Source organism: Mobula birostris, chromosome 4 (genome assembly GCF_030028105.1).
Source record: "Mobula birostris isolate sMobBir1 chromosome 4, sMobBir1.hap1, whole genome shotgun sequence".
NCBI lineage: Eukaryota > Metazoa > Chordata > Chondrichthyes > Myliobatiformes > Myliobatidae > Mobula > Mobula birostris.
The window spans coordinates 86,626,720-86,640,386 of record NC_092373.1 but is presented as its reverse complement, the minus strand read 5'-3'; the positions used below and the strand labels follow the sequence as shown (position 1 = coordinate 86,640,386).

Genomic DNA, 13,667 nt, shown 5'->3' with positions numbered 1-13,667 from the left:
GTCTGCATTGCTGGGTCCATGTATGGCTGGTTCATTCTGTCATAGGGTGGGCGTTGAAGGTGTACCCAAATGCAAGACACAGACACTGAAGTACTGGGAACTAGACTGGACTGGAGTTAGGGATGGGACTGGATACAGACTAAGGTGCTGGGACAGGAACACAGACTTGGGCTAGGAAAGCAGGACCAGGACGAGGAACTGGGAACTAGGAGCCTGGGCTTGGACTCCGAGCTAGAGACTGGACAAGGACCTAGAACCTGGGTCTTGACTTGGGCTCGGACCCCAGAACTAGGCAAGGACATGACGATGCTTGGGTTCTTCGAGGCTTGGGTTGTTTGAGGTTCAAGGACGTGGCTTGCTCAGGACGAGGAATCTCCAGCACTGGGCTGGGCGAGGTACTCCTGGGCAGGATGAGGTACTCCTCCTTGGAATGCAGGGCCAGGCCCTTTCCTTGGATGCTGGGCTGGGATGCTTACTAGGATATGGGACCGGGATGACTGCCGAGGTCAATTGCTGAGATAATCCTCTGAGGAGATTGTCAGGGATTCATATGGGGAGGGGAAGAGAATAGTCCAGCCTCAGGGTAATTGCAGAAATGACCTGGCTTACCCAATGGAGGCAAGAACAGGAAGGGACAGATCCAAACACAGGGTAAAGGCAATGATGCCCTTGCTTACCTAACAGAGGCAAGGACAGGAAGAGAGCTCAATCCATGGTGGCTCTGAGACTCGGGGTCGCCAGCAGCCTTGGCTGGCTACAGAAACAGCCGAATCGATATCTAGCTAAGAGTGGCAGACGGCCACTCAGCTGGCCACAGAAACAGCCGAATCCATACCACGATGACTGCCCTGACTAGAGACAACAAGGTTCCATGAAGCGGTGGTCCTCCAACCAGGCCTAGAAATCACAAATGGTTGCTCTAGCCTTCCACTAGCAGATTGCTCCAAGGGAATACTGACGAGACAAACCAGCACCCACACTCGACCCCAGGGCCACTTATACTCCCAGCCCCAGGACAAGCATCAGGTGCCTAGGATTGAGCCCAAATGAAACAAGGGACAGCCGGAAGACCTGGAGTCCAGAGTCCACAAACCAGACCGTGAACCAGAATGCGGACTTCACGGAACGGGACATGTCAAAAGCACCAGCTCAAACCATTGAATCAGACCCAGACATGACTTATCACCTCTCTTCATGAATCCCACCCCTGTGTTTATCTAACTTTCATGTTTCCATGGTAGTAATGCATTCTCATGGTTGTACATCCATAGTAGTAATCAAAGTTCTTTTACATTCAAGGCCACAGTGGTGGTGAGGCATTTGCTGAGCACAGAAATGAACTAATCCTTAATCTCAGATTGAAACAGTTGTCAGAATTCCAACTTTTTCAAATTAAATGCATTGAGTATTGCAATAGTGGCCAAATGAGTTTTATGTATTTTTAGACTATAATTTTGGAAAATCTGTCAATTTGATTTTGTCCCTCATTGTATAATATCAGGTCCCTAATCATGAATTGCTATTGCTAGATCGAATTATTTTTTGTTTGTAGTTGGACAATGCAACTGGAAAAAATGTTCCATTAATGATCCACTTCCAGCAACAACATTTTTTATTGCTGATATTCATAAAGTTCCAGACACGGGCTCCACGCATAGTTCTACATCATCCTTTCTTCAGGGAGCAAAGTGCATTTCTCATTTTGGGAAGGTGATCAGGTAGAATTGATTTGTGATCTATTAAGGGACGCTGCTGCACTTCCTCCCAGTGAAGGAGTTTGGTTTCTCAGTGCTGCACATGGCTGAGCAGTTTAGGACCTTGTTGACCCCAAAGGTGCCCGGTGTCATTGGCAACAAAATCTTCCATGCAATTCCACAAAAAAAGATGGTGATTGTGATGGAAACCCATTGCCCCTTTACAGATAAGTTTTATGCTCTTTGGACAGGTGAAGCTATCAAATAGCATTGCCTTCAGTGTTAATGTCCGTATCCAGGTAGATGTCCCTGTATTTCCAGACCAAAGTTAACCTGCAGCCATCAGCAAGCACATGGGTCCAATACATCTCCTTTTCTGGATTTATCTTTCATATAAAGAACAAAGTAAATGTTAATAAATTTTATTAATTTCCATTTCTTTGACACATCTTTTCTCCAGTCCTACACACAAAATGCTGGAGGAACTCAGCAGGCCAGGTGATATCCATGAAAGGAGTAAACAGTCGATGTTTTGGATCTCGGCCTGAAACATGAACTGTTTACTCATTTCCATAGATGCTGGGTTCATCCAGCATTTTGTGTGTATTACTTCAATTTCCAGCATCTGCAGATTTTCTCTTGTTTCTGCCTCTCCAGTCCTTATGTCTCTTCCTGAAACTAAAGTTCCTACGTCAGGTGATCCCAGTTTGCAGTGACTGCAGCCGTCACACAAAGACACTATAATGAGTAATCTAAAGGAGAAGGTGAAATGTCATTCCCCACAATCCCACACTGCAGAACACTCCTTCCAGAGAACACTATCAGAATCATCAGACTTTCCCTCAATCCATATTATTCTGAAAGCCCCACTTATTAGGAACAACTCTAACCTCTTTGTCCCTGTGTTCTCCAGGAGAGAGTCAAAGTTGTAGAGATAGAGACAAGCCTGTTAGAATCTCCAATTCTGTAGTGGGATCCATGTGGCCCTGCAGGTGGGTTCCGCAACAGGTTTGGCAATTCCAGTTGTGAATAGGCATGTTCCAGCTAATTACTGTTTCATTATTGTAATATTTAACTCCCTTCTTTTCATTGTACACTTGTTGAGCCAAGCAACAGCACAGAAACGTTACGCTCACTGCTTACCATCCTTCTTGTCTGGGAAAGTGAACTACCATTTCCACTGATGCTGCAAAGCAGTGGTATTCATTTACTATTGCTTTCAGCTCTGGTGTTGACATTTTTCTTTCAGTTTGAGAGTTTTAATTAGCTGTCCTGCTGGCCTAACAATTCTACAACAATTCTCATTAAAGTCAGTGAACTGTTGACCCACTTCAGTGTCTCTTTCTCTGCACTTGGGACATATCCAAACATTCTGACAGCAGGTCACAACCAGACAAAATGAACCCAGCATACAGAGGACAGCTGAAGTTGGCTCTGAGATTCATCAGCCATGTAGTGGATAAGTTACGGGCAATCGAATCAGTTCTGTGAAAATTTACTGAAGCAATGCGGTGGATAATCTCAGTTTAACGAGCCCAGTCTCAGCTGGAGGAACAGACGTAATCACTTGCAGCAACTGTTCAGCAGCTCACCACAGACAAAATGAGTCAGATGTCTGCAATTTGCCTTCTTATGGTGGACAGCCAGTGTCAGCAGACAGCCATTAGCGTTCTCACCGACACAATTCTGCAGTCTCCGGCCATGTCAGTCCCACTCCCAGAATCTCACAATCCCCCTTTCTTGCTGCCTTGACAACCTCACCACTCGTGCTGCCTTTCCCACATCTGAACCAGAACCAACTCCCATGTCCCACGTCAATACTAGAACAAAGTATTCCTCCGCTGGGCAGATACTCTGGTGACCTCAGCAGCTATAGAAATATCAAAACCCATCATTTGTGGTAACTTCTCATAAATTTTACCACTTATTTTCACACTTAGGGCAATTTATCATGGCTAATTAACAAAAAAACATGCAAGCTTTGGGGAATGTGGAAGAAAATGGAGTATCCAAGGAGATTCACAAATTCACAGTAAGAGTATGCAGACTCTGCACAGGCAAAGTACATTCATTGGAATTATGAGACAGCAGCAGTTATAGTTGTGATCTCAACTTCTCCCTCCACATCTGCTGTTTGACTTGCGGGGCATTGCCAGTAACAATTGTGAGTTGTTCATTAAACACTAAACAAATCTTTACCTCCACTCACCCCTCTCTCTGCTTTCTGCAGTGATCACTCCCTCCGTGATTCCCGAGTCCGTTCATCCCTTCCCACTAATTTCCCTCCTGGCACTTATCCAAGTAGGCGGCCTAAGTGCTACACCTGCCTATTCACCTCCTCCCTCACCTCCATTCAGGACCCAGAAGTCCTTCCAGGTGAGTCAACAATTCACTTGTAAATCTACTGGGGTCATCTATGCATCCGGAGCTCCCAGCTTTGAGCAAAGCTAAAAGCACTTAATTATGGGACATGCGGGATTTCCCACTCCCTGTCTGTTTATCCAACTTCCTTACCAGGTTTTATGCACCCTCTTCTACCCACTCTAAACTGTGCAATATATTTATAGGACGACCAACAGCTGGTGCTATTAAAGACAGCACTATTCATTTTGTTTGGTGGCACCGCTACCCTCACCACATGTCCTATCATTCTAAAAGTTAATTCCACATCCTCTGACGGGCTACCACTATCACGGTATAATTCTGAAATAAGAGCCCACTGGCATAGAACTTTACTGCCCCTCTCTACTGTACTCTATTCTTCTTGAGGTTTTAAATTCCATTCATTAAGAGAGGGATACCGAAACTAACCGCTGCCATTACTCAATACCATAGTGATACGTTATGTTGGGATGAGAAACTCATTAAAGCACCTCTCTCTCTGTTCGATAGGCTCACTCTAGTACCTCCTTCATCCCATATCCTCAATAACCATGTGGCCAGAGACTCCGCAGGCTATTCTCTGAACCTATCCCCTGAACTCACCAATTTCTTCGCAGAGAATCCCCTTATCTCTGTTGCCTCGAAGGGCCATTGCACTATCCCCACATATTGCTGATTCTCCTCCCCTCCTCCTACTGAGAGGAAGAAGCCACGGTCCTATGCTCCCCATGGCAGGCATGGGAGCGGATGATCACCGGCCTGGCCATTACTCTTTCAGGTACCCATTGAAGAGCGTGATCATTGAAAGGGAATTCCAGAACTTCACTTTATTCCCTCTTCCCCATCCTCACCTTCTAGCCAGAACTCTCCATCTCCCAGCCCCAGAGTAGGATCATCACCCCGCCTCATTAAAGATTAAACCTTAACAAGGTCGGGCTGCCAACCAGCTTGGCAGTGTCTAAGTGTTGTTGCTTCATTAGCTGACAAGCTAGCTCGATATTCTTAGCCTCTAACTTTGCAGCTTAAGTCTGGGCCATCAATAATGATGAGGTCCTCGACCTCATTCTTCAGAGATGTTCTCATTTTATACTAATTCCTTACAATCCCTGCAAGGAGCCAGAGAGCATCCTGCTGCTATCCTTTCTCCTGAGAAAATCCAATGATTAAAATATGGAAACAATGTGATGTCCCATTTCAACCCTGGCAAAATTTAACTGGTCTGACCAATCCACTGGCATTCCATAACCCATCAGTAAGTTAGCAAGACTTCCGAAGCCTGTCCACCCTGGGTCTCTGTGTCTCTCATATGGGAGGGTGTTCTCTTTTGAATAGCCTTTTAAAGAAATGTGTTGCTGCTCAAAGAATGTAACCATGAATCAGGTCTGCGGGTCTGGCAAGACAGAAAACACTGACTGCAAATAATTATATTAATCATTTATTTCTAAACAGCAAAACTTCACCCAAACAACAATGTTCCCCCAAGTTACAGAAACTACAAAGCTGAATATTCAACAAACATATTTAGTTAAAAGTGCACGCACAGCATATCTACCCAATGGTTATGTGCACCTCTTGCCTTAAACAAAGGAGAAGACAGCAAGCCTCCCCCACGTGCTAATTTATACCCGGGATATTTGAAACTTGACACCAGGTGGCCAACCAATGGGAAAAGCAGCTGCTGTTTCCAAACCATCCAATCATGGCGGAAGCAGCTTTCGACAAAGAGAATAAGCCACGCCCCCACAGGAGAGTAGCCTCCAGCCTAATGGTGTGACTTTTGATTTTTCCTTCTGGTAACAAAAAATTCCCTCCCTTTCCCTTCGTCTTCTGTTCCCCACTCTAGCCTCTTTCCTCTTCTCACCTCCTGTCACTTCCTTTTGGGTCTGCTCTTCCTTTCCTTTTTCCAATTGTCCACTCTCCTCTCCTATTAGATTCCTTTTTCTCCAGTCGCTTACCTTTCCTACCCACTGGCTTTACCTGTAACCTTCCCCTCCCCTGACCCTTTTTATTCTGGCATCTTCCCCCTTCCTTTTCAGTCCTGTAAAAGGGTCTTGGCCTGAAATGTCGACAGTTTATTCATTTCTGTAGTTATTGCCTGACCTACTTTCTCAGCATTTTGTGTGTGTTGCTTTGGATTTCCAGCATCTGCAGACTTTCTCATGTTTATACTTATGAATTTTGTCTTATCAGTCCAGTGTTGTGTTTCCCTTTCTCGTCCCCAATCATCTCATCATATTTGCGCTTGTGCAGCTTGAACAGTTGCAAATAACAAGCCCTCACCACTGGTACCATCTATGTCGTTCCATTCTCAGTCTCCACCAGAACACATTCCTACACTCTTCCTTATTCTCTACAATTTCAAACATTGCTCAAGTTCCCACACTTCTCTCTTCTAATGATGGTTCCCTCCTGGAATCAGCAGTTTGTGATCTCTCCACAGATGAAATGCTAATAAACCAGGCACCAGGTTTAACTGACATATCAACGCTGGCTTCTTCTGTGATCCGGGTGTGACTAAGAACAGAGAAAAAGATGGATCCCTCATGGAATTTGCCACGAGGTCTATCAGTGGCTCGAACTGGGCAGTACAACAGTGAAAACAATGTTCAGTAGTTTCAAGCAAAGTCTGTTGTCAGAGTCAAATTCACTTTTCATTCTTGTTTAATGTAAATCACAACAATATGCTGTGAACCTTTTTAACTATGATTTTTTTAATAAACTCTTTTTCAACACATAACAGCTTTATTTCAGGACTCTTGAACATTCAAATTTCTTCAATACTTTCGGCATGTACTGTAGCACTGAGAAGTCAGGTCGGACGAGTTGTACTTTTTTACAGATTTTAAAGAAAGCTCAGATGTGACAAATAAAATACCTTTTCCTGAAATGGCAAGAAAACTATTACATAACTATAAAGGAAACACAACAGGAAAAAAAGAGGTCAAGGGAATGCATGGTCTCATTTTCTGACGAGGCACACTTCAGTCTTTGTGACTCAGAAGTGAACTCAACAATTTCAGATTACGGTCTGCTTTATGATGTTCTCATTCCTGGAAGTGGAGAAGTATGGCATAGATATGACGTTATCTTACTATCCCCAGCTATTGGCATGCAAATCCCAAATAAATTCTCCAGTGAAACTCCTCTCTTCTCAACTGTCTTCCTTGGTTGCTTGCAGTTCAACCTGAAGCTCAGGTGAGAGTGTGAGCTGCTTCCTTGATTTATTTTAAATTCCAGCGACAACATAACATGGCCACAATGTTTGGCAGAACAACACAGAGCACAACAAAACAGAACATCCCAAGCAATAAAGCAACAACAGAGAAAACAAGCCCATTTCCTTCCTCTCAGCCAACCACATATACGGACGGCCCTCGCAACTCTAAGACAAACCTCCTGCCTCCAGTCTCCAAGCTTCAACATTACAGAGACAAAGGAGTTCAAATACCCCTAAACAACCATTTTAGTTCGCTCTACCAAAGACATTTATTTTGTTCAAGCACTTGCACTTTCCCTCCCTTTCTGCTGCTTTCACTGACCTATTTCTCTTCAGCAGTTTTAATGGAGGATGCTAGACCCGAAATGTTATCTGTTTCTCTTTCCAAAGCTGATGCTTGACCTGCTGAGTTTTCCAGGACTTTTTATTCTTTTATTTAATGCTGTGTACATTTCCTGTTTTCCTCCCAAGGACCTGATGAGATTAGATTATTAGATTATTATTATTATTATTAGATTATGAGGACACACAGCCCTCTTTTATTGTCATTTAGGAATGCATGCATTAAGAAATGATACAATATTCCTCCGGTGTGATATCACAAAAACACAGGACAGACCAAGACTGAAAAACTAACAAAATCACATAATTATAACATACAGTTACAACAGTGAAACAATACCATAACTTGATGAAGAACAGTCCGCGGCACAGTAAAAAAGTTCAAAGTTTCTCAAAAGTCCCACATCTCACGCAGACGGGAGAAGGAAGAGAACTCTCCCTGCCATGCCCGACCACAGTCCGACTCTGAGTCGTCCGAAAACTTCGAGCTCTGATCGGCCCTCCGACATCGAGTACCGAGCATCATCTCTATCCGAACGTTTCGACCTCCGCCTCGGTCGCCAGCAGCAGGCAAAGCCGACGATTTTGGGGCCGACCCTCCGGAGATTCTCGATTGCACAGTAACAACAGCAGCGAACCGGCATTTCAGAAATTTCTCCAGATGTTCCTCTGCTTCTCACGTCTGTCTTCATCAGATCAGAATTGTCCACGGCCCCTATTTAACAGATACAATATCATTTCACCGGAGAGCTGCGCGCGATTACCCCAGTTTATTGAAGGAGTCAAGAGATGAGATTACTGGGGTCTTGACCGGTATCCTCCTGTTCTCTCTATCCACAGGCAAAGTCCCAAAGGACTGATAAGTGGCTAATTTTGTGCTTCTAATTAAGAAGGGATCAAAGGAAAATCCTGGGAACTATGGGCCGGTGAGTCTCCGGTCAGTTGTAGAGAAATTGCTGGAGAAAATTCTCAGGGAGAGGAAATGTGAGCATTTAGATACACATGGCCTAATTAGAGAGAGCCAGCATGGCTTGGTGCAGAGAAGGTCATGTCTTACTAACTTGATAGAGATTTTTGTCTGGGTGTTAGATTAATGAGAGTGGTCAGTAGATGTTGTCTACCACCCCACCAGCCTCTGTTTCCAGCACAAGTATCTCTGTAACTTCTGCCATCTCCAACGGGATCCCATTACCAAGCACATCCTTCCCTTCCCACCTCCCCCTACTTTCTGTTTTCTGCAAGGATCGCTCCTTATGTGATTCCCTTGTCCGTTCGTCCCTCCTCACTGATCTCCCTCCTGGCACTTATCCTGGCATCGGAACAGGTTCTACACCTGCCCCTACACCACCTCCCTCACTACCATTTAGGGCCCCAAACAGTCCTTCCAGGTGAGGCGACACTTCACCTGTGAGCCTGTTGGGGTCATCTACCGTATCTGGTGCTCCCGGTGTTGCCTCCTGTACACCGGTAAGAACAGATGTAGATGTGGCGGAGACGGAGGAATTGAAAGAAGGGGATGGCATTTTTACCAGTAACTGGGTGAGAAGAGGAATAGTCAAGGTAGCTGTGAGAGTCAGTGAGTTTATAATAAACGTCAGTAGATAAGCTGTCTTCGGAGACAGAGATGGAGAGATCGAGAAAGGAGAGGGAGGTGTCAGAAATAGAAATAGACTAGGTAAACTTGAGGGCAGGGTGGAAGTTGGAGGCAAAGTTGATGAAGTCAACGAGTTCCGCATGGGTGCAGGAAGCGGCACCAATGCAGTCGTCAATGTAGCATGGGGAGTGATGCCATGATACCTTTGAGAATGAGGGGCTGAGTGGCCTTTTCCTGTAATTGTTATGATCTTATGTTGAATGAATTATTTTCTGAAAGGAATACACTTTGTGCACCTGGGAGAAATCCGATACAAAAACAGTAAATGTTGGAAATAACCAGTAGGTTAGGTAGCATCTGTGTGCAAAGGGAAATGATTTACAATGTTTCATGTTGATGAACTTCTGCTTGAACTGGGATAGAACTACAACTGAACAGTTGTAGAGAAAGTGGAGAGGGGAATGAGAGGGCAAACAGAACAAAAGGAATGGGCCTTCCACTTGTACTGCCAATCCATAAACTAATGGTTGAGATTATAGTCTCCCTCTCCTGCACCAGGAAACCGTGTCTTCCTTCATTCACTATTTACATTTCTATTGATTCATCCTGAATTATGTTTCAGCAGAGTCTTCACAGCCATACTTGGCAGAAAATCCCAAGGATTCAGCATCCTCTCAATGGAGAGATTTCTTCTCAGTTCTGTCCCAATCTATTATCTTGAGGTAGCAATCACCTTGTTCTAGATACACAAGTCATCTTCATATCTACCCTGTCAAGCACTGCGTTAATCCTGGACATGTCAGGAAGATCACCTCTGGATTTTCTAAACTCAGATGAGTTTAGGCCCAGTCAAATCTGCAGCAAGCTCTCCATGTTGGGAACCAATTGGGATAGATGTTATTCTTTCTTGTGTGCCTGTAAGCTATTGTGTTTCGCGGGCTTTGGAGCAGAAGGCGGATGGGGACAGAGAGAGGAGATGCAATGCTGTAAGCTGGGTGGTGGGACTGACCCTGAGCGGGAGTCTGAGACTCAGGGTTTTGGGGAGGAGAACCAAAAAGGCCTGGACATGCTGGACGCGCTCTGTTCAACCACCATGGTTGGACCCAAGCGACGGGTCGAGGGGGCCAGAGGGGATCGAATGGTGGAAAGAAGACTCCATTAATTGAGCTCCAACAGTGTGCACAAAGTGGTTGAACTTTGATAAGTTTGGCACCTTTTATTTTCCTTTTATATTTTATCTCCATTAACTACATAGTTCCAGTAAGATGTATAAGGTGTAATCATTTAATCGCATATGGTGTACTGTCTGTTATTTGGCGGGGTGGGGTACATCACACAGCATCCACACAAACTTGATTACCCAGTTTGGCGGGGCCGAAGGCTGCTCCCCCAGATGGAACGAGCTGAGTGAGCCTGAGGCTTACCAGAGGGCTACATTTGGGGGCTTCGTCTGAGATTTGATTCAGTGGTGTGCTGTGTGATTGCCCTGTATAAATCAGTGCTGCTGTGTCTCTGTGGGATTGCGGTTAGTAATGTGTGTCTCTGTGGGATTGCTGGTTATTACTGCATGCGTGTTGGGTGGGGTGGCTGTTGGTACCCCGGAGGTCTTTGTTCGAGTTCAGACTAGCGCTGACGAGTTGGTGGTGAGACTGCCGGTGTCTATTGGTGCCCCGGGTGAGGCGGGACCATGGGCTGTCCATACTGTTAGGAGAGAGAGGATAGAGTGGTCTGATTCGGAGGTAGTGTCTGCGAATAAATGTTCCAGCTATGGCAGGCTCTGCCTGGCTTTTGGGATATTGTCCACCCCTAAAGGGGTGGAGACGTACGAGACATGGGCGGGGCAGATCTCTCAGTTGTCAGATGAGTGGCAGTGCTCGGATGATGGTGAGCGACAGGGATTGGTTGAAAGTTTGAGTAGGCGGCTGTTGACGTTGTTAGAACTGTCAGGGTCAATTACCCTATAGTGACAGCTGCCAGTTATCTGAAAGCGGGGGAAAATGCATCTGGTTCGACTGGAAGTAAAATGCAGCGGCTGGGGGGGCTTTCCATACCTGTGTCAGGAGATGGGGAAAAGCTTTCAGTGTATCTTCTCTGGCTAGGGGGGCAGCTAAATTGCTTGCAGTGCCAGGGGGATCATATAAGGGGATCAGCCCCTCCCTCACTTGTTCAGCTGATCAGAGAGGTGTCGAGAAACTTAGTGGAGGCCCAGTGGGGGGAACGGCTTGCAGTCTTTCGGGGAGCATGTTCCCAGCAATGTACCAAGGAACTTCCGAAAGGAAAAGACCCTATTCCTGAAGGCTTAGAGGGAGTTGTTACGGATAGATGGAAGCTATGCTAAAGCTATGCTCGACACCGGGGCACAGGTCAAGTTATTGTACAGTTCATTTTACAGCCGGTTTCTGAAGCATTTATCCTTGACAACATTAAGGGCACTGGAGATTTGGGGTACCAGTGCCAGTGATTATCCAGAAGAGGATTATTGGTCAGTGAAACTGGAGTTCATGGGGGCATTGTCTGTGCACCCAGTGTTTCGAGCTGCTTGTGAGGATGTGTGTAGCAGCCTTGGGCCAATACCGAATTTAGACGAGAGTTAATTGTGGTACAGCCTGGGGGAAGTATCTGAGGTTGAGACCCTCTTAGTAGACGCTCCGAAATACCATGAGGGAAGGGAGTTCACTGCTAAAGACACCTCGGTGAGAGAGGGGTCGCGACGACTGGACCCTGTAGTCGTGGAAGGCGTAGGCAGCATGTGTGTGGATTATAGGACTCTGAACAGGCGCGCTGTCATTGACCAGAATACGGCCCTGAGGGCCGAAGATGATATGGTCTGTTTGTGTGGTGCAACGTGGTTTAATGTGCTGGATCTGAGGAGTGGATGTTGCCAGATCCCAATGAGTGAAGTCGACAAGGAGAAGTCGGCTGTTATATGTCCCCTAGGATTCTTTCTGTCTGAAAAGATGCCACAGGGCATATCCGGAGCCCCTGCAACCTTCCCGTGGGGCATGAGGAAGACCATGGGGGATGTGGAGGTGTTTGGAGTTTTGGCGTATGTGGATCATTGCCTAGGGTTTGGATTCGCCTTGGCGGACTATGATGTGAGGCAAGTGCTGGAGCCCGGGACAACCATTGAAGAATTGGAGCTCACGCTCGTCAAAGTGGAGACGGGGAAACGTAATTCATAGATAGATAGATAGATATACTTTATTAATCCCCAGGGAAATTGGGTTGCATTATAGCCACACCAACCAAGAATAGAGCGTAAATATAGCAATACAAAAACCACAAACAATCAAACACCAAAATGCAAACTATGCCAGCTGTAAGATAAGTCCAGGACCAGTCTATTGGCTCAGGGTGTCTGACCCTCCACGGGAGGAGCTGCATGTTCGATGACCACAGGCAGGAACAACCTCCCGTGCCGCCCAGTGTTGTATCTCGGTGGAATGCGGCCGAAGTCCAACAGTAAAAAGTTCAATATCCAGTCTACAAACACGTTCCGAGCCACGACTACGGTCATGTACAGATGAATTAATCCAGAGAGACGAAACAATGACCGACCTTCAAAAGGTTGAGCAGAACGCAAGAAATCGATCCAGAATAAATTGGAAGAAGCTGGTGGTGTGAGGTCACGTGATGTCGTGCCATTGATCGGGAGCTTCCCTGAATAACTCCGACAAAAACTTCTTTACAACCTGTTTATAAGGCTCTCATATAACTTTAATAAAAGCAATGGTTAAAAGGAGAAATCGTGGAAATCCTACTGGCGTTATCGCTGCCGGCCTTGCATTTCTGGGAGCGTCTGGAGTTGAGGGACACAGGAGCAATGGTGATGAGGCCTGCTCGTCGGATAGTTCTTCTGAGCCTGTGGAAAGTCTGAGGATGTCGGCAGCGCGACGTGGTGACGGCTCGGGTAGTGACCTCGCGGCCGTGATTCATGAGTTGGCCGATCCAGTCCTGACATTAACTGGTAGGGTGGACAAATTCGAGAGTCACTTAGACCTTATCATGCAAGAATCTAAGGAAATGAAGCAGATTTTGGAATCTTTAAATTTGCGAACCCAGGATTTAGAAAATAAGTGAAGGAAATTGTGAATAGATTACAAAGCCTGGAAAAAGAAAAAGATCCCTGGAGAACTGAGAAAGTAAAAATAATGTATAAACTGGACTCCCTTGAAAACGATAGCAGAAGAAATAATATCAGAATAGTGGGTTTAAAAGAGGGATTGGAAGGAAGATACGCAGTAACTTTCTTTCAAGAATGGATCCCCAAAGTTATGGGGAAAAAGCATTTTAACAAAGAATTAATTATTGAAACAGCCTACAGGACTTTAATCCCCCGACCACCTCCAGAGCAAAGGCTGCGCTCTATACTTATACGCTCTTTGAAGTATCAAGATGAACAAAAAGTATTACGAGCTGCAGCAATAGAGGCCAGAGA

General features: G+C 45.6%; 1 pseudogene; it reads right to left on the bottom strand.

Annotated features, from left to right (window-relative positions):
- Window positions 1-1,535: 1,535 nt before the first annotated feature.
- On the bottom strand, window positions 1,536-3,397 carry LOC140197051 (alpha-1,4-N-acetylglucosaminyltransferase-like; annotated as a pseudogene).
- Window positions 3,398-13,667: the final 10,270 nt, after the last annotated feature.